Here is a 27732-nt window from a genome sequence, read left to right as displayed (position 1 = left end):
ACGAAAAAGTGGCTCCGCCAGGGCCAGAGTCAGGCCCGGCACACTCTTCACCCACTTCTCCTCGGCGTCCCCTCCCGCCGTACGCTTCCTCTTGAGCTTGTCCATACGGTGCGGGGCCATCGATCACGTCCCCGATCTCTGCCTGCGGGCCGGGCCCCGGGATGGGGGCGCGGCCCCCAGAGCACGGGTGTGAGCTGGCCATCGTTTCAGGCTCACGAACGCTCCGCAGGCTCCTTTGCCGGTTGCCAGCTCCGGGCTTCGCGTGCTGGAAACATCTTGAGCAAAATGTCACGGAGAGCATCTCGGCAGTGTCCCGCTGGCCGAGGACACGGGGCTGCCGAGCGCGCCATCTGCCCGCAGCCTCTTGGAGGTAATTGTATCAGAATCTCTCGCGTCCTGGAACAAGGGGGATGTCAAATGCACTTTCCTTCCTCTAGGAAGGTAATTTTCATTTTCTCCGTTCATCGGGGCCGCATATGGTTACTGTCTCCAGGTGAGAGAGAGAGAGAGAGAGAGAGAGAGAGAGAGAGAGAGAAGGTGGGGCAGCGCGTGGGGCGAAGGAAGGAGAGAGGCGCAGTGGGAGCTGGAGGACAGTGAGGGAGGAGGGGCACATATGCTAATTTTGGCAACTTTTAATTAGACGATAGGCTGGAAAAATTTCATTATTATTCTTGCTCAGCTTTCCGACTGCAGAGGCTTGATGTCTTCTTTATTAGTGTAATAGTCTGAAAGCATTTTCTTTTTTTCTCCATTGCTAATTTGCATTAGGGAAAGGCAAAGTGTCTGATACTCTTGCAAGGAAAATATTTTCAAAAGTTGCTGAAAACAGAGCTTTCCTACTTTCCCTCCCCCCCCTTCCTCTCCAGCTATTGCTTTTTCGTTTGGGGTGGGCGGAAAGGGAGATTCAGTTCTAATAATAAAAGGATGGCTAATGAGACTCTTATCTGGCAAGAGAAATGCACAGTAAGTCCTCACTGGAAACATTTTTTAGATACAGGGCTCCTCCAACTCACCTTTTCTGGGTCACCTTTCCTGAGATACAGGGGTCTTCTAGATTCCTCTGCCTTTCGGTGGACATACAGAGCCCTTTTGGAAAAGAAGGGAGAACAACATCGCTCACGGAATTATTTATGGAATTTTTATAACAAAGGCTATTGACCAAGACCGAGGGCCGGGCAGCTGTCTGGATGCCCTTGGGTCAGGTAACAAAAGGCCTGTAGACATGAAACAGTGTGCTTTGAAACATTATTTCCATTGTTCTCACAGCAAGTATACAAATCAGGTTTTTTAAAAAAAAAAATTGTTTTAAATCATTTTGCAGCTGAAGAAATTGCATTTTATAAAGGAGAAATGATTCACCCAAGGTTGACTAGTCAGTGGGTGATGAACGGGCTCTATTTTCTTGGGATTGAGGGAGGTCATGGGACTTTCAGTTTTAAAATGAAGACAGTTGTTGGGGCCCCTGGGTGGCTCAGTTGGTTGGGCATCCGACTTGGCTCAGGTCATGATCTCATGGTTCGTGGGTTCCAGCCCCGCGTCGGGCTGTGTGCTGACAGCTCAGAGCCTGGAGCCTGTTTCAGATTCTGTGTCTCCTTCTCTCTCTGCCCCTCCCCTGTTCACTCTCTCTCTCTCTCTCTCAAAAATAAATAAACATTAAAAAAATTAAAAAACCCCTCAAATATGATGTAAAATTGGTAAGGATCCAGAATTTTGTTAATAAAAAGGTAAGTATCAATTATAATACCATAGATGAAACCCTGAGAAGGTTTTAGAAAAGATAGTTACCAGGATGTATTAGAGTAGAACCATATTCACAGGACATATACTCTGGTAATGGACTAGGCATTAATTTTTAAGAATTTTTTTAACGTTTATTTATTTTTGAGACAGAGAGAGACAGAGCATGAACGGGGGAGGGACGGAGAGAGAGGGAGACACAGAATCCGAAACAGGCTCCAGGCTCCGAGCCATCAGCCCAGAGCCTGACGCGGGGCTTGAACTCACGGACCGTGAGATCGTGACCTGAGCCGAAGTCGGACGCTTAACCGACTGAGCCACCCAGGCGCCCCTAGGCATTAATTTTTAATAAAAAAAATAAGCCTGCAAAGGGGCGCCTGGGTGGCTCAGTTGGTTATTCACCCAACCTTGGCTCAGGTCATGATCTCATGGTTTGTGAGTTTGAGCCCCACGTCAGGCTCCTTGCTGTCATCACAGAGCCTGTTTTGGATCCTCTGTCCCCCTCTCTCTCTGCCCCTCCCCCACTTATTTTCTCTCCCTCACTGTCTTTCTCTCTGTCTCTCAAAAACAAATGCACATTAAAAAAACAACATTAAGAAATATGCCAGCAGGGGATATCAATTTCTTTTTAAATTTAGTAGAAATATTACGAAATCCTGTGCAAGAAAGCTAAACAAATAAGCATGAAATAGTTCTCCTTCAGGAGCATTTCATATCTTATCATGGTTTGGTCTTACATTTCAATGTAGCATTAGATCAAGCATCAGGCAGAACCGATTGAAATGTCTTTTAGGTCAGAAATAGTTGAGTGTAGGTGATTTTATATGGCTCACCCTAACCCTACTATTCCCATCTTGCTGAGGGACAAATGGAATTTCTTACTGAGATGCTGAGTCATTGGAGAGACAGGGCAGGGAGGTACCTAGCCCTTCTGATTCCCAGTATAGCGCTGTGTCTACTTTTCCTATTTCCAGCTCCAGTTCCAGTGGCTGTTACAGAGCAGAGGCGTGATTAATCCACGTGTGGGTTTTGAAAAACGGCCACAAATTTGTTGACCCTCTTCCCATCAAGAGGTGGCATCCATGTCCTTCCGCCTTGAATCTAGATAGTCTAGCCATTATTTGACCAATAGTATGATGGAAATGACACCACGTGAGCCCCAAGACTAGGTCATAAAAGGCCATGCGGATTTTGCTGGCTCTCTGGGGAGGCTCATTCTTGTGACACTCCTCTGTGCAGCCCGGTCACCCTGCTGCAAGAAGCCCAAGTCGTACGGAGAGGCCACATGTGGGTGCTTCCACGTGTGGGTGTGCACGTGGAGCCCAGACTTTGAGCCATTCTGGTTCAGGTACCAGACGTGTAAGTGAAGGAAACTCCGGATGAGTTGGTCCCCGGCCATTTGAGTCTTCTCAGCCGAGACTCTGGACACGGCGCAGCAGAGACAAACCATCCCTGCTCTATTCTGCTCAAACTCCTGACCCACAGCATCCATGAGCCTAATAACATGCCTGCTGTTTAAGTCACTAAATTTGCAGGATGTTTGCTATTCGGCACTAGGTACCCGAATACTGCGGAAAGGATGTGTACTTCTTCTTGTCCCGGAAGTCAAGCTTCATTCTGGTGACAAAACTGCCATGGGAGCCCCTAAGATAATGTGAGTTCCAGCCCGCTGCTCCCCTGCCCGTTGGAGCTCATGCTTGTCATTGGCTGTGCAGGAGCATAAGCCATGCGTGTCGAGGTGACACTGCCCCTAATGGGCTTGATCTGACAACCCTGAGGAGGGCTTCTACCTACTGTGGGGATCTCAGTCCGCAGACACTTGGGTTTGCCAGAAACATCTCTTGTTATATTTAAAAATTTTTCATCATCCACGATGTTATTTAAATTCATTAGTTAGCTTATAGTGCAGCACGTATTGGTTTCCGGAGCAGAATTTAGTGATTCACCACTTATATAGAACACCCAGTGCTCCTCACAAGTCCACTCCTCACTACCCATCACCCATTTAGCCTATCCCCCTACCTCCCTTCCAGCAACACAATATATATTTTTAAAGGAACAATGCATATTCATTACAGTAGGAACTGAAAATACAGATGAGCCAACGGAAGAAACCAAGACATCTGTAGTCCCAGACATCAGAGACAATTGCTGCTAACACCTCCCAAACCTCCTTTATTGAGCATGAATCACATGACCCAGTTATAAATGTTTAATTATAATAAAACTCGTAGACATATGTATCATGCTGTCACATCATATATGTATTTTTCTTTTTACCAAATATCGTTGACATTGTTCCATGCCTATATATAGCTCTAATTTATTTGTACTGATTGCACAAGATTCACTGTGTGATTGCACTGTAATTTATTGCTTCCCTTGTTGATGGGTGTTTATACTTTTACATACTTTTATTGTACAAATCATACTGTATCACCTGAGGATAGTGCTTAAGTGATTTAAGCTGGCTGTTGGTTGATGTTTTTCTTGTTTTGTACATCCCAGGGACTTTGCTAACAGGTTGTCCCTTATTCTTTAGGTCTGTTCTGCCTGCCCCCAACAGATCCATAAACACACACACACACACACACACACGGGAAAATATGCATAACACACAGGGAAATTCCACAGAAAATGGGATCTTGAGATTTGATGCTTTCAAAAGGAAGTTAGGGTTTTTCTTTCTCAGACATTGTGCAGGGTTAAAGCAAACATCTCCTCCAGGAAAGAAACGTTTAAAGATGCTTTGGAAAGTAGATTATGCCAGACATGAAAGGTTTTGCCTTCCCTTACTGTTGTATTTGTAAATATATCCCCTATGGTTTTTGCAATTAGGAAATGTCAGCATAAATGTGAAATAAAAATGGTCGGGGCAGCTAGTCGGTTAGATTTTCTTTTTTTTCTTAAAAAAATTTTTTTTAAACATTTATTTATTATTGAGAGACAGAGAGAGACAGACCGTGAGCAGGGGAGGCGCAGAGAGAGAGGGAGACACAGAATTTGAAGCAGGCTGCAGGCTCTGAGCTGTCAGCACAGAGCCCGACGTGGGGCTTGAACTCACGAAGTGCGAGATCATGACCTGAGCCGAGATCATGACCTGAGCCGAAGTCGGATGCTTAACCAACTGAGCCACCTAGGCGCCCCAGTTAGATTTTCTAAAATGGAGGACATAAAAGGGACATAAAAGGGTATTTACATAGATAAAGCTCTCTTCCTTCTTCCTCTCTTTCTTCTTCCCTCCCCCTTCTCTTTTGTCCTGCATCGACTCCTCCCCCTCCTCTCCATCTTCCCCTCCTCCTCCCCTCCTCCCTCTCTCCCCTTCCTGTTCTCCCCCCTCCAGCCTCCTTCTCCTTCTTCTCGTTTTCCTCCTCCTCCTTCTCTTCCTCATTCTTCCTCTTCCTCCTCCCCTTCCTCTACTTCTCCTTTTTCTCTAAGCAGAAGATCCAAAAAGACTCCCTTGCTTTTTGTTAACTGCAGATCAGTAAAATATGGGCTTTTCTTTTCTTGACATTGCTTGCTGGAGTCACCTGGAAACTTTTCACAGGACAGTAGCAATGTTGCTCAGAGGAAGCACTTTGGAAGATGAGGTTTCTTTACTGGGAAAGAAAAGAAGAGTGAATGGAGCTATCTCTTGATATGGGTTGGACCTCCCCTGCTACCTTTCCTACTCCTTGGTGTATTTCCACAACTTGAGGTGTTAATCTGGAACTGGTTGAGTGGATGGTTTTTGATAGGAGATTAGGTATGAAGGCAGTTGGACTTTAGGGGCAAGTTGGGTTTTGCCATCAGTCTGAGTTGAGTTAGACTCCAGTTCCATCACTTGCTTATGTTGAGAACTGGAGTGTGATGGAAACTCTTTGAACCTAAGTTTCCTATTTTGTATGATGCAGACTGCACAGGGTTGGCTTTGTGAGGAGTGTAGAAGATAAACACAAAGTGATTGGCACACAATAAACGCTCACAAATGTTAGTTTCCAACTCTGTCCAAGACTGCCATTTTGAATGTCATAGTGTAATGAACTGGGGAAATAAAATTCACTGGAATTCTCTGGAGAAAATGAAAGGTATCTTTAAGGGAAAGCATTTTTACAAGAGCTTAGGGCAGAACTAGTTACCCCTTCTTCCTCTACCCCAAGGGGCCAGGGTGTGTTCTAAATCTGTTTCGTGTGCTTAATGGGAGACATTGTTTCATTGGTTGTTCTAGACGTGCTTGGGAGTGAAACCAGGAATCTGTGAGCTCTGGGAGGTAATGTGTCTCCATGTGTAGCCCAAGTCTACCACCAGGCTTTCCTTTGGAAACTGGTAAAGGAGGTCACGGTGCTATGGATTTCAAAACAGCGAGGGATTCAGAGGCAACAGAAACAGGAGAAAATGGACTTTTGAGTTTCCAGACGTTGTGGAGAGGCATATTTATCGTTATGGACAATGGAACTGGGAGTCTGGACAAGTTCAGCTGAGTCTCTTGTGCATTATTTGTGATTGTTTCTATTTACAATCTGTTTCAGATATTGGAACAAGATTGATTTAACCAAATTACTGTGAAATATAATCTTTAGGTCTGACTTTTCCGCCCCCCCCCCCCAGATTTCTAAAAGAATACTTTGGACTTCTAACATTGTTATTGCCTTATAAAATATTTAGTGGCCTTCTGCACAAATCCTGGTGCTTTGCTCAGAAATAACATAGCTGGCAGCAGGGATAGGTCAAAGCTGGATGAAATCTAAAATTAATGCAAGAAATGTGCTTGTTTTCCCAGAATATAATTTCTTTCCATTCTGTCCCAGTTTTTCTCCAGATCTTAGACTTGTGTGCTTATCTGCAAGTCTGCATTATTATGCATTTTACAGTCTGCGATCTTTTCTGTTCAAGGACACAGGCTATAAGTCAAGAGCGAGAGTTGGATTCCAAAGCCTGGGCATAGACCATCCAGGATTGGAGCTAGAGAACAGATTTCAGGTGGAGCAGCCACTAGGGGAAGTATTCTAATACATATAGATGGATGGTCAAATTTGCTGCTTCCTCTTGGACCTCACCATGTATATATATATAACACAAATTACAACTGTTCTTGATATTAACAACCTTATTATAAGTAATTATTGGAAAGAAGGAAAATTAGCTTTATGCTAGGCCCTGTATTAGATGTGTAAATATAGGCTATGCATGTAATAAATTTAAGTGCTCTTAAAGGAATGTAGAAGAAAGCTTTAGTTATAAATAAAAATAGGGGCACCTAGGTGGCTTAGTCGGTTAAGTGTCCGACTTCAGCTCAGGTCATGATCTCGCGATCCGTGGGTTAGAGCCCTGCGTCGGGCTCTGTGCTGTCAGTTCAGAGCCTGGAGCTTGCTTCGGATTCTGTGTCTCCCTCTCTTTCTGCCCCTCCCCCACGCATGCTCTGTCTCTCTCTATCAAAAAATGAATAAACGATAAAAAAAAATAAAACCCATGTTTTTGGAGTGCCAGCTGATAATAAGGATATCATTAAGGTTAGACACCAGACAATCAACTTATGGCTTGCAGTTCCAGGAAAAACTGCTAGAATAATAATTCTAGAACAGAATTTTAGAATGGAACTCCTTTCAGTAAGATGTTACAGGTTCTGCAGATGCTACTGGCTACTGAAGCCATCAGCCAGAGAAGGTTGCTTGAGGAAACGGAAATGAATAATAACCATTATGTTCCAGGTACTTAAATAGAAGTTCTCTCCTTGAATACTTATCATAATTTTATGATGTAAGTATTATTATTTTTACAGATTAAGACATTGAGGAAAGGAGAGATTAAGGATTCGTCTAATCTCATATAGCAAGTGAATGCAAATGGGTCTAGAATTCAAACCATGTCTGTTTAGCCCCAGAATGTATTCACTTTCCATCAGGCAGGTGCCTGTAGGGCTTATGCATTTGATTCAGAAGATGTTTTGCTTCAAAGTCAAATGGAGAGTTATTTGAATGTAGAACAGTTATCCCCAAAATAAGACATGAGGAGTTTCAGCATTGTATTTATTGGCAGTTGGCAAATGGCCATCTTTCATTGCTTTTCTAGCGTCTTGGACAGACAAGAAAATATTTGCAAGTGTGGTGAAAAGAATGGGACTTTCCAAGGTGTTTTCGGATAGAATGTTGAGAACAGAGATGGTGAGTTGAAGATACTCAAGAGGGGCTGGCTGACTTCCTACAGAGGGTTTGCAGAGTCAGAACAGTAGTGGGCGATCCCAGAAACCAAACTTGCCACTCCCTCAGATTTGATGAGGTTCAGGGAACTGACTCTATACTATTTATTAATTTACAAAGTAAGATTTCATTTCCTGTGACCGTAGAATGGTGCCTGATGCCCAAGAACGTTTTTCTTGGCGCTGAGATAATGGCTATATATCTTTGTAACTGGGGGGTGTAATAATGAGTAGACTCAGAAGGAATGAAATTGAATGACCATAGGGGAGTATTTTCTCTAGGCTACAAATGAGATTATTCTATGTTTAGTGACCAGAACTTTCTCATCTGCTAGATTCTTGTTCATTAGTGCCACTTTTCCTAGACTCCATATAGATCTTATTCCTTTTTTTAGATTCACTAATTAAGTTGTTTAAATAAGAGTTAAAAATTATGTACTCTAGTTACCTTAATTGGATCCCCATGAAGCCCTGAACTTGACTGCTCTGAATGTGGGAAACCCAAGGCCAATCTCTTCCATCAATGTAAATCTCCGATGTCACACTTATTCCAAGGTTTGAAGTTAATTTCCTATAGCCACCTTATAGACCAGCTACAGGCACATATAACCCTTCTCAATAGAGCTGACTTAGTCTGACCTGACATTCAGCAATGAAGTGGAATTAGGAAAATCATTAGCTAGCGATTGGATTATAGGGAGAGAAAATTAATATTAGATGAATTTGGGAAAAGATTTCTGTAAATAAGAATTAATCAAAGAAGAAATGAAGTATATAGGAAGGGATGGCTATTGAGGTTTATTTTGAGCAAGAGAACTCACTAAAAGAAATATTTCCTGGGAGAGAAGCTACGGTTCTGAAATATTTTCATTTAAGGATGACAATAATTTGAAGGGCTCATGTAAATTAAGCATCACTATTTTTAAACATATTTAAAAATTTGTTTTTTCAAATGATTCAAGGGTAATGTGGCATGGTTGGAGTTCCATATATCCCAATTATGGTGTGTTTATCTTTATATAACTGACAGATACCTAATGAGCACTAACTATGTATGAGGTGACTGCTAGGCATTATGAATAAACATAATAAGATGGTTTCTTGCTTTAAGGGACATTTGCTTTAAATCCCATGATGAAATACTCTAACACAGAGTGATGACAACCGAGAGCCATATGTGCTCTGTGCCCAGGGGGCGGCACATCTACTATTCAGAAGTATTGTGGTAACATCTTGGAGGTCAAGAGCTGTGTAGGGTAGCATTAACTTAGGTCAGGGAAGTTCATCAGTGTTATTTACCCTCTAGGAGAGGTAAGATGTTCCCTTTAGGCATGAGTCCTTGGAAGAGTCCTCAAGATTCCCAAGAAGGTATTGTTCTTATTTTTAATTTGGCTGCCTTTGCAGGGTTACAGCTCTACACTTATATGGAAGCATAGACGCCTGTGTTCAAGTACTTTCCAGGAGAACATTCTAGAATCTACAGCTGTCCAATAGTTATTAAAATCATAGCTGAGAAATAAAGATATAATGCATAAAGGATTGCAGTTAATTTCTTCTTTTGAAATCCAAATCTTTCTTTCTTTTTTTAAAAAAAATTTTAATGTTTTGATTTATTTTTGAGAGAGAGAGAGAGAGAAAGACAGAGCGTGAGCAGGGGAGGGGTAGAGAGAGAAGGAGACACAGAATCTGAAGCAGGCTTCAGGCTCCGAGCTGTCAGCACAGAGCCTGATGTGGGGCTCGAACTCATGAACCACGAGATCATGACCTGAGCTGAAATCGGATGTTTAACCAACTAAGCCACCCAGGTGACCCCCAAATATTTCTTTCTAGACCCCAAAACCTATGAACTTGGGTGGGATAATAATGCCTCCCTCAAGATTTGTATTCTGGGGTGAGTCATGAGCCTATGCTGAGGAACGGTATGAGAGACAGCCTGGGACATCCCCTGTTGGGGCTGTGGAGAGAATGTGCCTGAGAATATCTTCTATCATATGGTACAAAGCATGGAGAGGAGTTTAAATTTATTGGGCAAGTTGCTCAGTCAATAGTCTAGACTTGCTTATTGACAATAACTCCCTCTTTGGACATTTGAGTGTATTTATCCCCCTATGGTAGTAAGTGCAGGAGCAGAGAGAGTAATGGAAAATGAGATCTTCCACCATTACAACCTGGTCACTATCAGAAGGAGAATCACCATTAATGAGAAGAGACTTGTTAAGATGAAGAAAATGGGTCTATTTTTTTTTTAAGTAGGTTCCATGCCCAGCGTGGGGGTTGAACTCATGACCCTGAGATTCTTAATCACTTGCTCTACTGACTGAGCCAGCCAGGTGCCCCCCAAATAAGTCTAAATGAAATTATTTCCACTTACCAGATTATATGACTTAATTAGCCCAGATCTACCCTTTCAATATGGTAGCCACTAGCCCCATGAGGCTATTTACATTTGTGTCTGCATTAATCAAAATTAAATGAAATTTTAAAAACCCAGTTCCTTAGTTATACTAGTAACCTTTCTGGTGCTCAGTAACCATATGTGGTTATTGGGCCACCATAATGGACAACCCAGATATAGAACATTTCCTTCCTTGCAGAATCAGTAGGATTTCCTAGATTGCAAGATAGTCCTGGTCTAGAGCATAACAAAGAAGGAATGACCCAAACAATGAAGTCAAGAGTCCATTTTCCAGAGCGATGTATCAGGATGTTTTCTATTCCATTCTTGGCTTTACTTATCCCATTATATTATTAGTTTTGATTGAGCCAGTACAAACATATCATGTTTGCCCAATTATTTTAGAATAAGGGAGATTTTCCCCATTAGCCAAATGTATGGGCTTACATTTGTATATTATATACTTTCTTTGCTTCCTTCTCTTATTGGCTTTGTAGAATATCTGAATTTGGTACATTAGTCTAGATTCTATTATGAACTGTGGAAAAATTCTGGTTGGGAAAGTTGATTGAAATGAATGGTTCAGGGAATCTTTTGAATAATTTGTAGATTTCAATTTTTCTTATTCATCTTCTTCTCATTATCACAGGTAACCAAGAGTTCGGTATATATTTTTATGAGCAACAAAGAAAAAAAATGAGAGTCTGACAGACAGATGGAGAGGGACAAAGGAAGGGACCAACAGAGATGAACAGAGGAATACAAGGAGGGACATTTATTGAGTGCGCCCTGTGAGCCTATTACTAGGCTAGGTTATTGTTTCTTAATTCGTATAATAACCCAGTGAAGTAGATTTTGTTTTTATTTTATATCCAGGAAACAGGTCAGAGAGGGATTTCACTTTGCTCGGGGTTCACACAACTAGTAGATGGTAGTACTGAGAGTCAATGAAACTACCTTACTGGAAGGATCATGAATGTTCCATTCTATCAAGTGCTAAGCCATTATCTCTTTCTTTCCTGAGACCTGACAGCTCTCTCTTTTTGTTCTTATATTTTCTTCTCTCTTCAATTTTTTTTATTTGAGGAGTTTTTGTTCTCTTTATTTAGAAATAAAGAGCAATGTGTTTGAAAGGTTTTCTAAAGTGATTCTTGTTCTGAATTGTATTATACCAGTTTTCTGCTCTTCAAATTTTTATTGGAATATTAAGCAATGGCCAATGCTGTTTCATGTCTAATGATTTCTCATTTTTCAGTGGGGATGATTTTATTTGGGTCTTTAATTTGCTTTTTTAAAAAATTTTTTTTACATTGATTTATTTTTGAGAAACAGAGTGAGACAAAGCATGAGCGGGGGAGGGGCAGAGAGAGAAGGAGACACAGAATCTGAAGCAGACTCCAGGCTCTGAGCAAGCAGTCAGCACAGAGCCTGATGCAGGGCTTGAACTCACAAACTGTGAGATCATGACCTGAGCCGAAGTCGGACGCTCAGCTGACTGAGCCACCCAGGCGCCCCTTTAATTTGCTTTTTTAACATGTGGGGGAAGGGGTGAGAGGAGTGAACTAGGACAGCAAGTTACTTCAGTGTGGTTATATTATCTCCAACTCCTCATTAAAGCTGCTGCATTTTCTGTTCTCTCCTTTCAAATTTTGGTATTCTGCTCTTTTAAGTGGGCAGAAGTTTAGGGTGAACCTCAACAAAGCTGCATATGTCACTACTCTCTAGTGATTTAATGTGAACCATATATACCTGTATGGTTAAACAAATAGAATGCAAACAAAATGCCCATTACCCAGTTTAAGTAACGCAGTTGTTCAGACAGCAATTACTTGGGGGGGGGGGGAGCTATACCGGAGGTTCACTTTTCAGATGGTGTTAACACAAAGAAGAATAAGCTGCAGGGGTAGATGTCACTATATTTCTGGGTAGATTATTTAGGGACGGGTACTTTCTAGGTGTTGGCATGACATGTCATTTACTTCTCACTCCCGGGAGCAGATATTGCTACAAGGTTTTTACAGTTGAGTAAACAGGTTCAGAGAGATGAAATGACTTGTTCAAGGTCACTTAGCCAGTAAGTGGCAGAACTAGAACTTGATTCTGGCTCTTCATCTGTGTTAGTGAGAGGTTTGGGGAGAGACTTTACCCACGAGAATCTCACTCTTTTATTACACCGGGCACGTTTGATAATATCTGGTGACATTTTTTGTTATCCCAACTGGAGATGTAGTGAGTAGAAGCCAGGGATTCTGCTAAACATCGTACAGTGCACAGGCCAGCTCCCTCAATAATGAATGATCAGACTCAAAATATCGGTAGTGACAAGGTGGAGACATCTTGCTTTGAGGTAAACAAGCCAATGGACAGCACACCTCTTGTCCCCTAGGTCTTGAGGACAATAGCATGTGCGAGGGTGAGGTTTGGCTTGGGAGGAGAGGCAATAAAGACTCTAGGAAGCTGCAATAGCTCAATTCACTTAGGCTGTTGGCTCTGAAAGGAAAGTTAAGAATTTATATTGAGATTCAAGCCCATATTTTCTGATTCCAAGTCTAGTGATTTCCATAATTTCACCCTCTTAACTTGGCAAGTATTCTGTACAATTTCAGATTTCTTTTGCAGAGAACTCTCGTTAGACAATTCAGAGTTTAAAAATATAAACAAGCATTAGTGACAAACACTTTAAAAAATGAAAAGTTTTTAATGAAGATATATCAAGGTTAAAGTACCAAATCGCAAATTTCTATGATTTTTGAAAAAACATTGCCTTTGAGAAAATGATGTAAATGTGTGAATGCCTACATAACTGTCTCAAATATAATTTACTTCCGTAGCTTGGTTGGAAAATTGCTCTTTGTTTTAGAACAAATTTTGGTCTATGATGGGATACTATAAAGAAAACCCAGATTTACACAATATTAGGAAAATTATTTTATTGGAGTGATTTGTTATAAGGATCTGGGGCTTCAAGTATACAATCCAATTTTACTAAATGAACCAAATTTATTTTTTTGTTTAAAATATTTTTTGTTTATTAAAAATAATAAAGACAAACAGTGAAATTTATTCCCTATTTTCCCTTTTCAGTTACTCATGCGTTATGACTGTTATTAGTTTCTCCTGTTCTCTTTAAGAATTTTCTTATCCATATGCAAGGAAACAAAAACACACCTTACCTTTTTACACGTAGATTTTTACTACTTCTCTTTATCTTATTTTCTTATTGAGCAACATATCTAAGTAATGTTTCCATATCAATACATAGAGAACTTTCTATTTTTTTTTTTTTACCACTATAGGACATTCCATCCTTAGGATGAACTACCCAGTCAATCTCTATTGAAGGACATTTGTTGTCTCCAAACCTTCATTATTAACCTTATGCATATTTCAATTCAAACATTGTGTAGGTATATCTGTGAGGTAATTTTTGAGAAAAGGAATATGAGGGTCAAAGTGTGTATGTATTTTTATTTTTGAAATATGTTGTAATGTTGTCTAACACCAGGGTTACAGTCCCACCAGTAATGTCCAACAGTGTTTGAGGATGTTATTAAACTTCTGGATTTTTGACCATAGAGTGAGTTCAATTTTTCTTTTTTTAAAAAAATTTTTTGGGGCGCCTGGGTGGCGCAGTCAGTTGAGCGTCCGACTTCAGCCAGGTCACGATCTTGCGGTCCGTGAGTTCGAGCCCCGTGTCAGGCTCTGGGCTGATGGCTCGGAGCTTGGAGCCTCTTTCCGATTCTGTGTCTCCCTCTCTCTCTGCCCCTTCCCCATTCATGCTCTGTCTCTCTCTGTCCCAAAAATGAATAAACGTTGAAAAAAAAATTTAAAAAAAAATTTTTTTTAATATTTATTTTTGACAGAGAGAGCGAGCGAGCATGCACGAGCGGGGGGGGGGGGGAGGGGGGCAGGGGGGGCAGAGAGAGGGAAACAGACAGAGGTTCCAAAGCAGAATCCATGCTCACAGGAGAGAGCCTGATGTAGGCCTCAAACTCAAGAACCTTGAGATCATGACCCGAGCCAAAGTTGGCGCTTAACCACCTGAGCCACCCAAGTGCCCCTGAGTTCAACTTTTCTATTTCCTTTATGGAAATAAATATGTTTAAATTTTTGATTTTTTTCTGGGGTCAGTTTTGGTAAATTCTATTTCCCTAGAAAATTATTTTATGTAGATTTTCAAGTTTGTTTGTATGGAATTTAATAAGGCACTCTCTGTGATTCTTTAATTTTCTATGCATCTTGTTGTTTTTCCTTTTTATATTTATACCTCCTTAAAAAAATAAAATAGAGAATTATTTATATGTTTTTACTATCCTCCCCTCCCTGCCAAAGAATCATCTTTTACTTTATTGGTTCAAAATTTTTCCTAGTTTTTAATTCATTGATTTCTGTTATTAGCTTTCTTATTTTTTCCTTGGTTTATTTTACTATCATTTCCTTTTCTTTTTTTTTTTTTTTAATGTTTATTTGGGGAGAGAGACAGAGACAGAGACAGAGAGAGAGAGACAGAGAGCAAGCAGGGGAGGGGCAGAGAAAGAGGGAGAGAATCCCAAGCAGACTTCATGCTGTCAGCACAGAGCTGACGTGGGGCTCAGTCCCATAAACTTCAAGATCATGACCGGAGCCGAAACCAAGACTCTGATGCCTAAATGACTGAGCCACCCAGGCTACCCTTTTTTACTATCATATAAAAATGGAATATATGATTAATGATTTTATTCTATTTTTGGTTGAATAGATGGTTAAGGTTATTAATTTATTGTCTGAAACTGTTTTAGCTGATTTTTATTAATTTTTGATGACTATAGTTTTCCTCATCAATGCATCAATGCATCAATGCATCTGGAATCTTTGATTCCAGAACAGTTTAAGAAAAGAAATAATATTTAGGGGTGGAATGACCATTTTGTCTTCTTTTGTAATCAGATTCTAGTTTAATTCCATTGTGATGGGAAAAAGCTATCTGTTCCATTTTTATCTTTGGAATCTAGTGAGGTTTTATTTGTGGCCTAATACAGGGCCAATTTTTATGACTATTTCATGGGAACTGAAATAAAATGCGCTTTTATGTCAGAGGAATAAAGCTGATACATGTCAATCAGGACCAGGACGATTTCCACTTCATCAGCTTTGGGCCAATGTTATTTAGATCTTCTGTACCCTTGCCCTTGTTCTGTATTTTGTTTGTTTGTTTTGTCTAATGACTGATGTCAAGGGCTAAGAAAAATGACTTTGTCTCTAATCACTAAAGTATCTCTATTTCTTTTCATGGCTGATGAGATTTCTGCTTTGGCTGATGAGATTTCTGCTTTATGAATATTGCTGATAAATTATCGGGTCTGTAGATGTTCATAAATTGAAAATTTTCCATTTGAACAGGAAATTTAGCCTTACCAAGCACCCTTCTTTGTTTCATTAAATGCTTTGGAGCCTTAGTTCTAACGTACCTAGTATTAATATGGTGACCCCTGGTTTATTTATGTCTTAGCAATTAGTCTTTTGGTCCTCTTGTCGTTAGCAAGAATTCCCGGGAACAGCAATGTTCCTGGTGCTTCACCATCTTTCCCTTGAACTTCTGCATTTCTGCATTGAGGTCCTCATTCCAGGAGGTATTTATGTCATTCATATTGAAGATAATTTCTGGCAAAACACTTGGTTTGGATTTCAATCTGCCCCCCTGGCACCCTTTTTCTGGTAAGAATTTCTGTTTTTCTTCTATTAAATTTGCACCGATATTTTCCTATATCTCTTTATTGCTCGTACTTTAATCGGTTTCATTCTCCTGGATGAGCTCCTTAAGGGGTTGTTCTTTGGTGACGGTGGGAGGGGGAGCAGTATGCCCAGAGAAGCCTTCCAGATTTCACCCTCGAAGGGGCTTGCTGGCTTTGACTCCCAGAGACCGACTACTTCCGGAAAGTAGAGCTCGTCTCTGCGTTGCTTCGTTTTTTGGAGTCTCACCTTATTTCCTCTTTCCAAATCAAACCGAGTCCTGGAAAACTTTTCCCTGCTGCCCGCTTTACCCGGTTCCTATACTCATTTTATGAACAAGAGAGCTGGCCTGCTTCAGGATGAGCGCCCCATCTTCAGGAAGTCTATCCTTGGCTGGCGTTTCCTGCGATCCGGTGGCTGGGCCTTTATAGGGCCCCGCACGCTTCTCCCTGTTACCCCTGGCACAGCCGCGGCCTCGTCCCGACTGCTTTGGGAGCCCTTTCGTAGATTTTTGAGTCTATAGATTATATGTGTCCTGATCGCACTGACGATGGGATTTGTGCAGCCTCATTAATTCTCACTTTTGTAAGATTTGCACAAGAGGTATGTATACCAGAATTCTGACTTAATTTTGAGATTAGGGTAGGCACACCAGTCCTTCAGAAGCGTAGGTCAGGGGCAAAGGGAAACAGAGCTGCAAGTTTTAAAATACACCGTTTCACCCACACACTTAGGAGCAATTGAAAATGTGAGGAGGTGTGAGAAAGCTTACGCAATCTTCACCTTAAATTCTGGCTGCTGCTTCTGACACCCGAAGGTAGGGCTATGTTTCTAAGTCTGCGTTGCTCAGACGATACAGTTGCCGTGAGGGACAGTGAGGCAGGTGCTGTGACATTCTGTGTGGCCTGGTATATGTGGGGACGGCCTTGCCCCCGCCGTTTCACGCCATCTTGATGTCTCCACTTGCTTCTCCGTGGACATAGCCATGGAGTGCTGGTGAATAACTGTGGGTAGTAGGCTGGCCCTTTTTAAAACCGGAAGCCATCGGGGCGCCTGGGTGGCTCAGTCGGTTACGTGTCCGACTTCAGCCCAGGTCATGATCTCGCGTGATCTCGCGTGAGTTCGGGCCCCGCGTCGGGCTCTGTGCTGACCGCTCAGAGCCTGGAGCCTGCTTCCGATTCCGTGTCTCCCTCTCTTTCTGCCCCTCCCCTACTCATGCCCTGTCTCTCTCTGTCTCAGAAATAAATAAACATTAAAAAAATTAAAAAAAAAAAAAACTGCAAGTCATGATACAGGGTCAGTGAGGATTGCAGAGAACGGCTAAGCCACGACATGGAGAATAGTCTTTATTTGGGGGTAGCCTGGGAGGTATAAGCATTCCACGAGATTTGATATTTTTCACTCACATGACATTATACCATCACTTTCACCATCTTTGAATGTCAAGGACAAGGTTATTTATGTATTCCTTTTATTATTATCTTCCAGTGTCACCTAGCTGCTTAGCAGCACTCTAGTACATTTTCTGGGTTATTGTCTGCCATGCTGAAGGCAGAAATGGTTGGGGGATGGGTTGAGTAGTGATGGGAATAAATAGGAAGAAAATTAAAAAAAATTTTTAACGTTTATTATTTATTGAGAGAGAGAAAGAGCACATGACAGAGAGCAGGGGAGGGGCAGAGAGAGAGGGAGACCCAGAATCGGAAACAAGCTCCAGGCTCTGAGCTGTCAACACAGGGCCGGACATGGGGCTCAAACTCACAAACCTGAGATCATGACCCAAGCTGAAGTTGGATGCTTAACCAACTGAGCCCCCCGGGCGCCCCATATGAAGATAATTTCTTAAAATTAAGAGCACTTTCCAGTATATACATGTCGGTATTGTGGATACAAAGATGATAATGGAGGGCAGTAGGCCAGCATTTGTTAAATACCTATTATGTGGCAAATATTGGGCCAGGCATTTTATTTTTTTATTCTTTTCTTTTTATTATTAATTTCTTTAATTAAACAACTCTAGTATGTGGGTGTTATTAGCCCCGTCTTACAGAGGAGATATCTGAGGCTCAGTGAAGGGATAGAGCCCAGACTTGGATTGATGACTTCTTCTACTGCTCCGCACTGATTACATTTCAGGAGAGAGAACAGGCATGACTACAATTCTCTGACAGGGAGGAGATGGGAAGGGACTGGCAATCAAACAAGGTAGCCTCAGGGTTCCCAATTTAAGTCCCAATTTAAGGCCAAGGTGCCATCTAAACCTAGGTCCCAAGATTATGGCTATTCATTGAATTTCTTTCTGAATCAAGAGCCTGGAGAGTAGGCTGGAAGGGAATTAGGGTTTAAGGGATTAAGCACTTTCCGTGTGCTTACTGCCAGGAAGATTAAAAACTAATAACCAGCCACAACTGTTATAGAGAATGCATTGTTTCTCATTCAGAAAAATATGTAAGCCAGCAGGTCTCCTAAACATCTCAAGGGAAAGATTATAAAAGTGTGTTCTGTGCTTCTTATTCCCAGTGGCTGGTGTCACACTTCCTGGCTTGGTCCAGTGTGGGAAATCAGAAGCTTTTCTGTGCTACTTTGGCAGGGAATTCAACACTTGTCACTGGGTTCGCTCTTTCCTACCACCTCTGTTCTCAAGGACTTACCAAGTCAATTATCTCACCATTTTACCGTCATGGGCTTTTGCGTTGAGTTCACTGCTACTATCTTCCTTACATGCGTTTGCTTTCAGCACAGGCTGTTTGAAGTAGAACTTTGCAGCGTGTCATTTCCTATGTCACAGGAAGATAATATGGCTGTGTAATTAAAAAGGTTAGCAACACTGACATTTCTGTATTTGTGCTAGAATTATCTTGATATTACCAGGGATTAAAGAATTCTGCCACCTGCTAGGAACATATGCATATGTTTGAGCAAAGGTTAATGAGTCTGTTCAGAAAAATGATTCAGGTAGGGGCTCAAGAGCAAGTTGACACGTTCTAAAGTAATAGAGCTATATGTTCTGACCTTAGGTCAGTTGGGTAAGACCATTTGAAGGCTCCTTTTTTAGGGAGGTGGCAGGTAGTACGGTGGTTTGATTGATTATTTCAATCTTGAACATAAGACACATTTTCTCTGGCTTACCTAGATGCTCTACCTTGCGCGTCTATCTGCGGTGTCAATTCTGTGTCAAAGTAGTTGGACGTACTGTAGGGGCGCCAATGCCCCTTTGTCTTAATCTCTGTGTATTTGTCTTTGTATAGTGTGATGGCGTGTACCTGGATGGTAGCCATTGTGGAGGAATATACACAATGACTTGGATAGATAGATATATTGCGTACTAATATAGATTGACACATTGGATCCGATTTCATTACACTCACACCACAGTTCAGTTCTCTGTTCTCTGAAGGTCTTCTTTAGTTAAATTTTATGGCCAAGCTTTTGAGAATCTTCTGAATCTCTGAGCCTTTGTCAAAAATGTTATTTTCAGATACGCAGGTGTTGGGTGGTATTTTCTCTTTGATTTACTTACAAAGGGAGGTGGCACTTTGTTTTTTGAAAATTGCTCTCCAGACAAACAAGACATCCCTCTCAAATCAAGACGGTGGCCCGACCTGAAGAAGCCCTTTCCCCTCCCAGAAAAGTGGAGTAGTGAAACTTGTCTGCCTCTTACTCAACTGCCTTACTTTAAGAAAGGACTTGTTAGTTTAAAAATAGTCATCTTTTATTCCCTGCCTGTCAGGGCCTCTCTGCCTTCTCTCAAAAGCCAGCATTTACTGATGTTCTTTGATTGACACCCTCCTCAGCACTAAAATGGAAGAGAGAATGGGAGAATATTCCGTTTTATTGACAGGCACTGAGACCCTGTCAGGGACGATTGCTTAGCAACCTCTATGGTGCCACTTTTGGGAAAGGGAAAGAAAGGACACAGTTACATATAAATGAAAAGAAAGCATATGTGACTCTCATAAAACACTGAGTATTTTTTTGTAACTAGCTCTTGAAGTTAGCAATGTAGCTTGTAAGATCTGCGCAAATTATCTTTTTCTTCCCTCGGGTTATCGGGTTACTGAAGGGTTGAGAGGGCATCAGGGGTGGAGTGAAAAGTAGCTTGTTCCGGGAAGGAGGGCCTGAGTTCCTCCCTCGACTCTCATCCTGGCTGTTTGGCTCAGCACAGGCCTCTCCACATTCCTAAGCTTCGTGGGTAAAACTGGGAGAACCACCTTTATAAAAATGAAAGAGGTTTATAATGCAGGTGGAAGGGGTTTGAAAATTATCTAGAACTTGTAAAATAAAGGGTTCTTAATCATTGTGCTACATTGGGACACAATCTATGAATTAATACGATGCACACATAAGTTGGACATAAATATAATTTTAGTAGTGTAGAAACAACACTGGCTTATGTTTGAAAATGTTTTAAAAATGCCTCTGATCCTTGTGGTTCTGTGATACAGAATATCTACTCTCTCCGTATTCTACTTAGTAATTATTAACCCCCTTTCTAGGTATGGAATTTTTCCACAGCTACACTGGGGGTAGGTGGGGGCTTGATCAAATCGGTTGGTTTCAAGCCTGTGGCATTTCCACTCTTTTTGGCATTTTCTGTTGCTACCTTTAATTATTTTTGTAAAAGGTTATGTAAACAAGCTTCCTCCAAATTATCTGTGGTGAATAGCCAGTTTTTTTTTTTTTTTAAACATTCTAATGTGTCAAACGTGGGTATTTGTAGAATATAATACAAATGAAACAGTAGAGTTGATTTCCTGGTTTGGACAACGTACTATGGTTAAATAAGATGCTATAATTGGGGGACACAGGACACAGGGTACATGGAAACACTGACTTTTTGGTAAGTTTTTGTGAGTCAACTTATTTCAACAAGGTCATTAAGGATCAAGTATTAGAAAATGAAAATAAATGCAAAATACACAGTTCTTACATTTTAAGTTATTAAAGTCAAAGATATCCAATGACTGTCAAATTCTTACAAAAGTTTTTAAATGCGTAATCTCAATTTCTGTACTCACTTTGTGGTGGACTGGTGACAAACAGGTCCACTGACCACACTGGTGTGAACGTGAATGAAAAGAAATTCCTCTTTTGTTTAAACAAGCAATTCCTGGAGGAACTGTAATGTCTCAGCCTCAATTTTTAGTCCAAGGAAGAACATCTGATTCTCCCAACTTTGTCCATGTCTGGTCCACTATGGTGGGGTGGAGAAGGCAGAATCATGCCAGGGCCCAATCCAAGAGTGAACATTAGTTCTTAGAGCAGCAGGGATGGAGATAAATCCAGGAAGTGGCCAACAAATGACTCGATGTGTGGCCATTGCTAGGGATGCAAAGGTGAGTCTCTGATGGAAAGAACTGTAGATTGCTGCCCCAAATGACCAACTATTAAAATAACATCAGGTGAAGAGGAGCAACTATGGGAATTCAGAGAAGAGGAAACTTCTACTTGGGGGGATTACAGAGTCTTTCTTGCAGTGGGGTGGCATCTGAGCAGCTGAAATGCTCCTTGTAGCACCTGTGATGTTTGAGAAGCGATAAATGGGGAAAGCCCCTGTTGGGTTTTGAACAGATTGTTATTTTAGGAAATTCATCCTTAGTGGTGAGGAAGTTGGAGTAGGGGCAGGGGATGGTGCAGCCAGAGTCAGGGAGGCCAACTTTAAGTTGGTGCACGGAAGGGATACCACCACCTGAAATGGTGGCTGTAGGATAGTGAAGGAAGTGATTGCGAGAGAAATTGAACGTGTAAAGTGGAGGATAGCAACCGATTCAATGAGATTCAGGGAGCTAAACACATTGGGGGAGGAAGAAGAATGAGTTTAGTTTCAGTGGTACTGCTTTTGAGGGGCTGGTGTGGGTTTGGGTGATGATTTCCTCATGCAGTCAGAAATACGGACGTCAAAGCATCAGGAGTATGCGTTCACCCACCTGGTACCTTGAGTAGTGTCCCTTAAAAAGGTATATCCAAGTCCAAAGCCCTGGTACTTGTGGTGTGACCTTATCTGAAAAAGGATCTTTGAAGATGGAATTGAGTTAAAGACCTTCAGATGAAACCATCCTGGAATTAGAGTGATTATGTCTCACAAGTATTCTTACAAGAGAAAAGACAGGGAGATTTGACACAGAGAGATACACAGTGAAGGCCGTGTGAGGACACATAGAGAGATTGGGGTTAGGCTGCCACAGGCCAAGGAACTCTAGGAGCCACCAGGAGCTGGAGGGCCCTGAAGGATTCCTCCCTGCAGGTGAGCCCCACTGACACCTTGATTTCAGACTTCAGGCTTCCCGAAGCGTGAGAAGAAACTTCTGTTGTTTTAAGTCACCCAGTTTGGGATAATTTATTGTGGCAGCTCCAGGAAACTAATGCAGCACCTCCTCCGAGAGCTCAGTATATATATATATATTTCAAATGATGTTGTTCTTGTGTTGTGAAGTAGAGGGAAAATGAAGCTATTTATTCATCTTTATTAGCATCTCGTTTCTGGGTATTTTCAAGGTGGCTTTTCTTGCAAGTCAGGAGAGGTGAGAATGAAGTAGTTCAGAAGAATGAAGTTTAGGACACCTGAGCAAGTGTACAAGTGATTGATTTATAGGTTGATATACCACCCTGTCCCATGTAATTCCTTCCTTCCTTCCTTCCTTCCTTCCTTCCTTCCTTCCTTCCTTCCTTCCTCCCTCCCTCCCTCCCTCCCTCCCTCCTTTCCTTCCTTCCCTCCTTCCCCCCTCCCTCCCTTCCTTCCTTCCTCCCTCCCTTCCTTCCTTCCTCCCTTCCTTCCTTCCTTCCTCCCTTCCTTTCTCCCTTCCTCCCTCCCTCCCTTCCTTCCTTCCTTCCTTCCTTCCTTCCTTCCTTCCTTCCTTCCCTCCCTCCCTCCCTTCCTTCCTCCCTTCCCTCCCTCCCTCCCTCCCTCCCTCCCTTCCTTCCTTCCTCCTCCTCCCCCTCTTTCTCCTTATCCTTTTTTTTCACTACAAAATCTCTCTCTATTGGAGGATTTCCCACCATAAAAACACAATTAATTAGCTTTAAATTTATTTTTCCATTTCTTTTTTTCAATATTTAAAGAATATATATGTATATATATATAGATGTATACATATGTATATATCTCTATCATCTATCTATTTATTATCTATCTGTCCTTGATGTATAATGTTCCATTAGTTTCAGAAGGTATGCAGCATAGTGAATCGACAGTTCTGTATATTATGCTGTGCTCACCACATTTTTCCGTTTCTAACTTTCAGTCAGAATTTATCATTTTGGAATAACCAGTGTTACCCCATTCACAAGTAATCAGAGCCCCCCACAGAGTTAAGTCTTATTCTGGTTAAAGGTGTGATTATTTTTTTCTCTTGGACCTTTTGAGGTATTGAAAAATAACTCGCAGACCCCTCTAACTTCATTGCTGCTGTCGATATTTGGTAAGAGGTGACTTCCTAGAGAGCAGACATTCTGTTTAGCCCGCTGCCTCACACAGGCCATGGCACAGAGTAGGTGGATCCCTTTGTGGCTCTAGGAAGGCAGACAGGATGAGAGGCAACTAATGCTTGTCGGGTAATATCCCCGGGAAAGACTCTCTGTACCTAAACTGTCAAGCAAAATGTTCTTCAGGAGAACATTCCTCTAATTGGGCCAATTAGGGCACATGCCTACCATTGAACCAATCACTCCGGCCATGAGGTATAATTACACTGCAAGAATATAACTGGTTTAATGGCGAGTAGGCCTGACTCCTAAGGATAGGGTTACTGAGCCCCGTTTTGATTTGCCAGTCCTTGGTTCAGACATCCAGCAGATGGGGTTACGTTAGCCTGGGAAGACTGAGAATTACTAATAGAGTTATATTTGCGTCCAAGTGCATTGCTCTGGGTCATACCCTTCAGTTATATAATCTTGAAAGTCATGGTGTGTAACTGATCCAGATGAAGAAGTCCCAAAACTTCTTCAGACTAGGTGAACTGCAGAACAGTTCCAGTCTTATTTATGGAGGGGGAAGTTGGCTGTCTAGATGTCTGATGCGACCTTACTCTCAAATTTATGATCTGTAACTCTTGGGGCTATTGTTTAGAATTATCGTAACCTGGAAGCTTACAAGTTCTTTGGAGAATATTGTCGACCTCTCTGCTATATTGTTTAATTTTTTTTTACTGGAGCGTGGTTGACATACAATGTTATATTAATTTCAGGTGTACAACACAGTGATTCAACAGTTCTATACATTATGTAATGCTCAGCCCAATAAGTATAGTTACCATCTGTCTCCACACAGTGTTTTTACCACATTATTGACTGTATTTCCTCTGCTGTACTTTTCATCTCCGTGACTTATTTATTTTATAACTGGAAATTGGTACTTCTTAATTCCCTTCATCTATTTCACCCCCCACCCCCACCCTCTCCTCTGGCAACCACCCGTTTGTTTTTGCCACCGTGACTTCCTTTTGTATCCTTCAATTTGTAAACTTTGTTTGCTTTGCCCAAGTCAAAGTCAGTGTTTGTTCTTACTCAGTGGATCTGAGTCAACTGTTGACGTTTACCAGTTCAGTGGTTACCCACAGCTAATTGGTTTAAGGCCAGTCCCGAACGGTTCCTGGGGTTGGGGCTGGGGCTGAGGCTAGTTCCTCCAAAACCACACAGCATCTACAGTGGACCATGGCTAGCATTGATGCTGGGAGCGGTTATTACAGTGTCTACTCATTTTCATTGTCTGTTCAACTTCTGATGGATATTTCCCTTGCTGTTGCAGATATCATTAATGTCTTCCTTTTGCAAATGAGACTATGAGATCACACTTTTACAATGTAAATTATTTATCCGTCTAACACAGATTATTTGTTTATATAAAGAATATTTGGAGGTGCAAGAAATGTTCCTGGAGCCAGAATGCTAAGGGAAGGTGGTTTTAATTTATGCTTCCTGGAGATTCAGGGCTTTCCAAGACATCTCATAACTGAGATGGCAAAGGAAGGGCAAAGCTTTGGATGCCAACCTGTTTCAGTCATGGTGCTGCTCTCTTAGATGTTTCATGCATGTTGTAGTTATACATGCAGTATTCCATTTACGATCTGATGCTACTAACATGCAGGTGGAAAGCCACTGCTCCCTGCTAGCTCTGTGACCTTGCAAAAAAAAAAAAAAAATCCCTCCTCCTCTTTGATCCCTGGTTTCCTTTACTCGTAAAATGAGGGTGCTGGATGAGAAGTTCTTGAAGTTCCGTTTTTTGCTCGACAGTCCGTGATTTTGTGACTTTCGCCCTGGGCCCAAGTGGTGCTTACTAGTTGCATGGAAACTGACTACATCGCTACCTCGGAAGTCATTAATTCGGCGCGGCTTCCCCCTCTTAGTGAGTTTTCAGCTGGATGATAATCATAAAATGCCAGCATTGCCGATGTGAGATGGAGTTAACAGTCTGAGATTTGCTAAGTGTTTCTGTGTGATCAGTGTGAAAGCAATCACATATCCAGAGTGAGAAAGGTCAGTGCCCTGTGGCTGCCAGCCCTCGCCGCACTAAGGGGACGCCAAGGGGACTGCCACCCGCCGAACACAAATCAGGCCACGGAGTGAATACCCTCTACTGATGCAGTCTAACAGCTCCGGATGTCAAATGATATTACTTTGGGAGACCGTTAAGCCCCTTTCTCAGTGCTCAGCAGTGTGCAAATCCCCTCATCTCATTTGATTAATCTGAGCGACTACAGAATATTTTATTAGGCGCAGAAAACATGACTGCAGTGCGATAGTCTGTGGCATTGCTGAGCCCGGAAATTCTTTGAAGTCTTGTGTTTTCTTGTTTGTTTTCCTTGGTTCTAGTTTGCTTGCAAAAGGAGGGGGGGGGGGCTCTCGTCTCAGTGAATTCGTGTCCTGTATGAATTAACGTTAGTGACTATATACATAAATAATAAAGAGGGATTATACAGTGAATCGCAACCCCTGTGTGATCACATTCTTCCCATCCTCAAGAAAGGACTCCTTTCTGTCTCTCACTGCCTCCACGCTAAGCCCTGAACACGCACCAGCACTTGGCAGGAAGGAGACCATGATATTCGATATTCACGGCGGCTATATCTACCTAGCTGGCAAGGTTACGTGTGATTTTTTAATTCTCTGTGTTTTTAATTCTCTACATTTTTATGGCTGGCCCATATTATATTATAGTATAATCGACAATATATTTGAAATAACGTGCGATTTCAAACCGCGTTTTCCTTTTGTTCCTTTAAAGGTGATTCTTTCCCCCAGGAGGCTCGGGGAATGCTGGGAGTTTTTTGCCATCCTGCCGAAAGGGAAGAAGGGACCCGAAATGCCGCGTGAAATGGATTCACCGAGCCCGTGCCTGGGAAGCAGCCCCGCCCGTTCCTTTTCAAGACCCAGCGCCGCCGTGGCCTGACAAGCGGTAAGAAATGTGATAATAAAGGCGACGAGCCACTCCGGGGCTGGATTTCATTTCCAGCTTAATTAAATCCTAGAAACACACCTGGCCTCCAGCTTTGAAGCGCTGCCACAAAAGCCAGGTGCCCTCCTCGGCTCGGGCTCGCCCCGCAGCGATGGTGGGAAGCCAGGCTGAAAGGAGAAGGTGGAGGGAGGCCGCAGCCGGGGCAGATGAAACGGTGGAGTCAGGAAGCAATAGTTCAGAGAAAGCCGTTTCATCCGGTGCGCAATCCACTTGCCCTTGTGCTTCAAAGGTGAACGGCACAGCTGACCTGCAGACGTGCTGAATTGGGACTCCTCCAGGGGCACCCTGCCGCCCCTGCCACCTGCTCCCCCCACGCCGGGTCCTCGACGGTTCCCTGCCCGCCCACCCCCCCACTGTGGTGAACTGGGGACAAAATGCACTTTGCTGGTGCAAGTTCCTGACCGGTCCCGGCACTCTGGGCGGTCCGGCTTCTCCCACATTTACAAACTTCTGGTTACTTCTGGTTCTTCAGTCCCTGTGGCCAGCCGATGCTGCCCGGGGCCTCTTTGTCCCGTTATCCCAGAGACCCGAGATTCTCCTAAATGTGACTAAAGAGGAAAAATCCTTGTTGTGATTTACGGAGCCCAGGAATTTGCAAGGCACGTGCGTGACATCACCTCCCCAGTTTTCGCCACCACTTGTGATGAATTGCCAGGGTTTCACAGGTGAAGAAATGGGGCTCCAAAAGAGCAGGTAAGTGTCTTAGATCTAAGAAGCAGAACCCGAGACCGTGACTTGGATACCTGGGATTTATGAAAGGGAGGCTATCAGGAGAAGCCTGGAGGAGGCAGGGGGGCAGGCGGGAAAAGGGAAGGGCGAGTAAGTTTGTGGTCTCAGGAAACTCAGCCTTGGCCTGATCCACGGGGGAGTCTGGAGCATAAACCACGCCACTGAGCGGTCCCCACCTTGAGGCCAAGAAGCCGACTGAACCCTTCCGAGTCATCTGTTGTGGGCCGTCCCTGGGGGTGATGACATGGCTCCTCAGGCCAGGAGGCTCTCATCTGCCGAGGGCAATTTTCTGACGCGAGGGGCCAGCTGGAGCTCACTGACAGCCGACACTCCCGGTGGCTGGGGGATGATGGTACCGCCGGGTGAAGAGGCTCCGGTAGGGTGCCCCCTGCACCCACTAATCTGTGATCGATCCACACTCCTTGCCTTTGGAACCTAAAGATGCCTCTGAGGGTTGTGGCGACCCAGGGCGGGGGTCACTTCTGTTCTTGTAGAATTGCGAAGGTTGTCGCAAACGTGGGGGGTACTCGATAGCCA

General features: G+C 42.6%; 2 long non-coding RNA genes across 2 annotated transcripts in view; both read left to right on the top strand.

Annotated features, from left to right (window-relative positions):
• Positions 1–26451, top strand: part of LOC111562325 — a 202153-nt gene extending 175702 nt beyond the window's left edge. The window contains exon 5 of the long non-coding RNA XR_002745522.2: positions 26236–26451. This is a non-coding gene — a long non-coding RNA (uncharacterized LOC111562325). The remainder of the gene's footprint in view (positions 1–26235) is intronic.
• LOC111562326 lies at positions 7261–9451 on the top strand. The gene is made up of 3 exons (XR_002745524.2): positions 7261–7424; positions 7786–7877; positions 9317–9451. It is a non-coding gene; the product is annotated as an uncharacterized LOC111562326 (long non-coding RNA).
• Positions 26452–27732: the final 1281 nt, after the last annotated feature.

Source organism: Felis catus, chromosome C2 (assembly GCF_018350175.1).
Source record: "Felis catus isolate Fca126 chromosome C2, F.catus_Fca126_mat1.0, whole genome shotgun sequence".
NCBI classification, from domain to species: domain Eukaryota; kingdom Metazoa; phylum Chordata; class Mammalia; order Carnivora; family Felidae; genus Felis; species Felis catus.
This window is presented reverse-complemented; position numbering and strand designations above follow the sequence as displayed.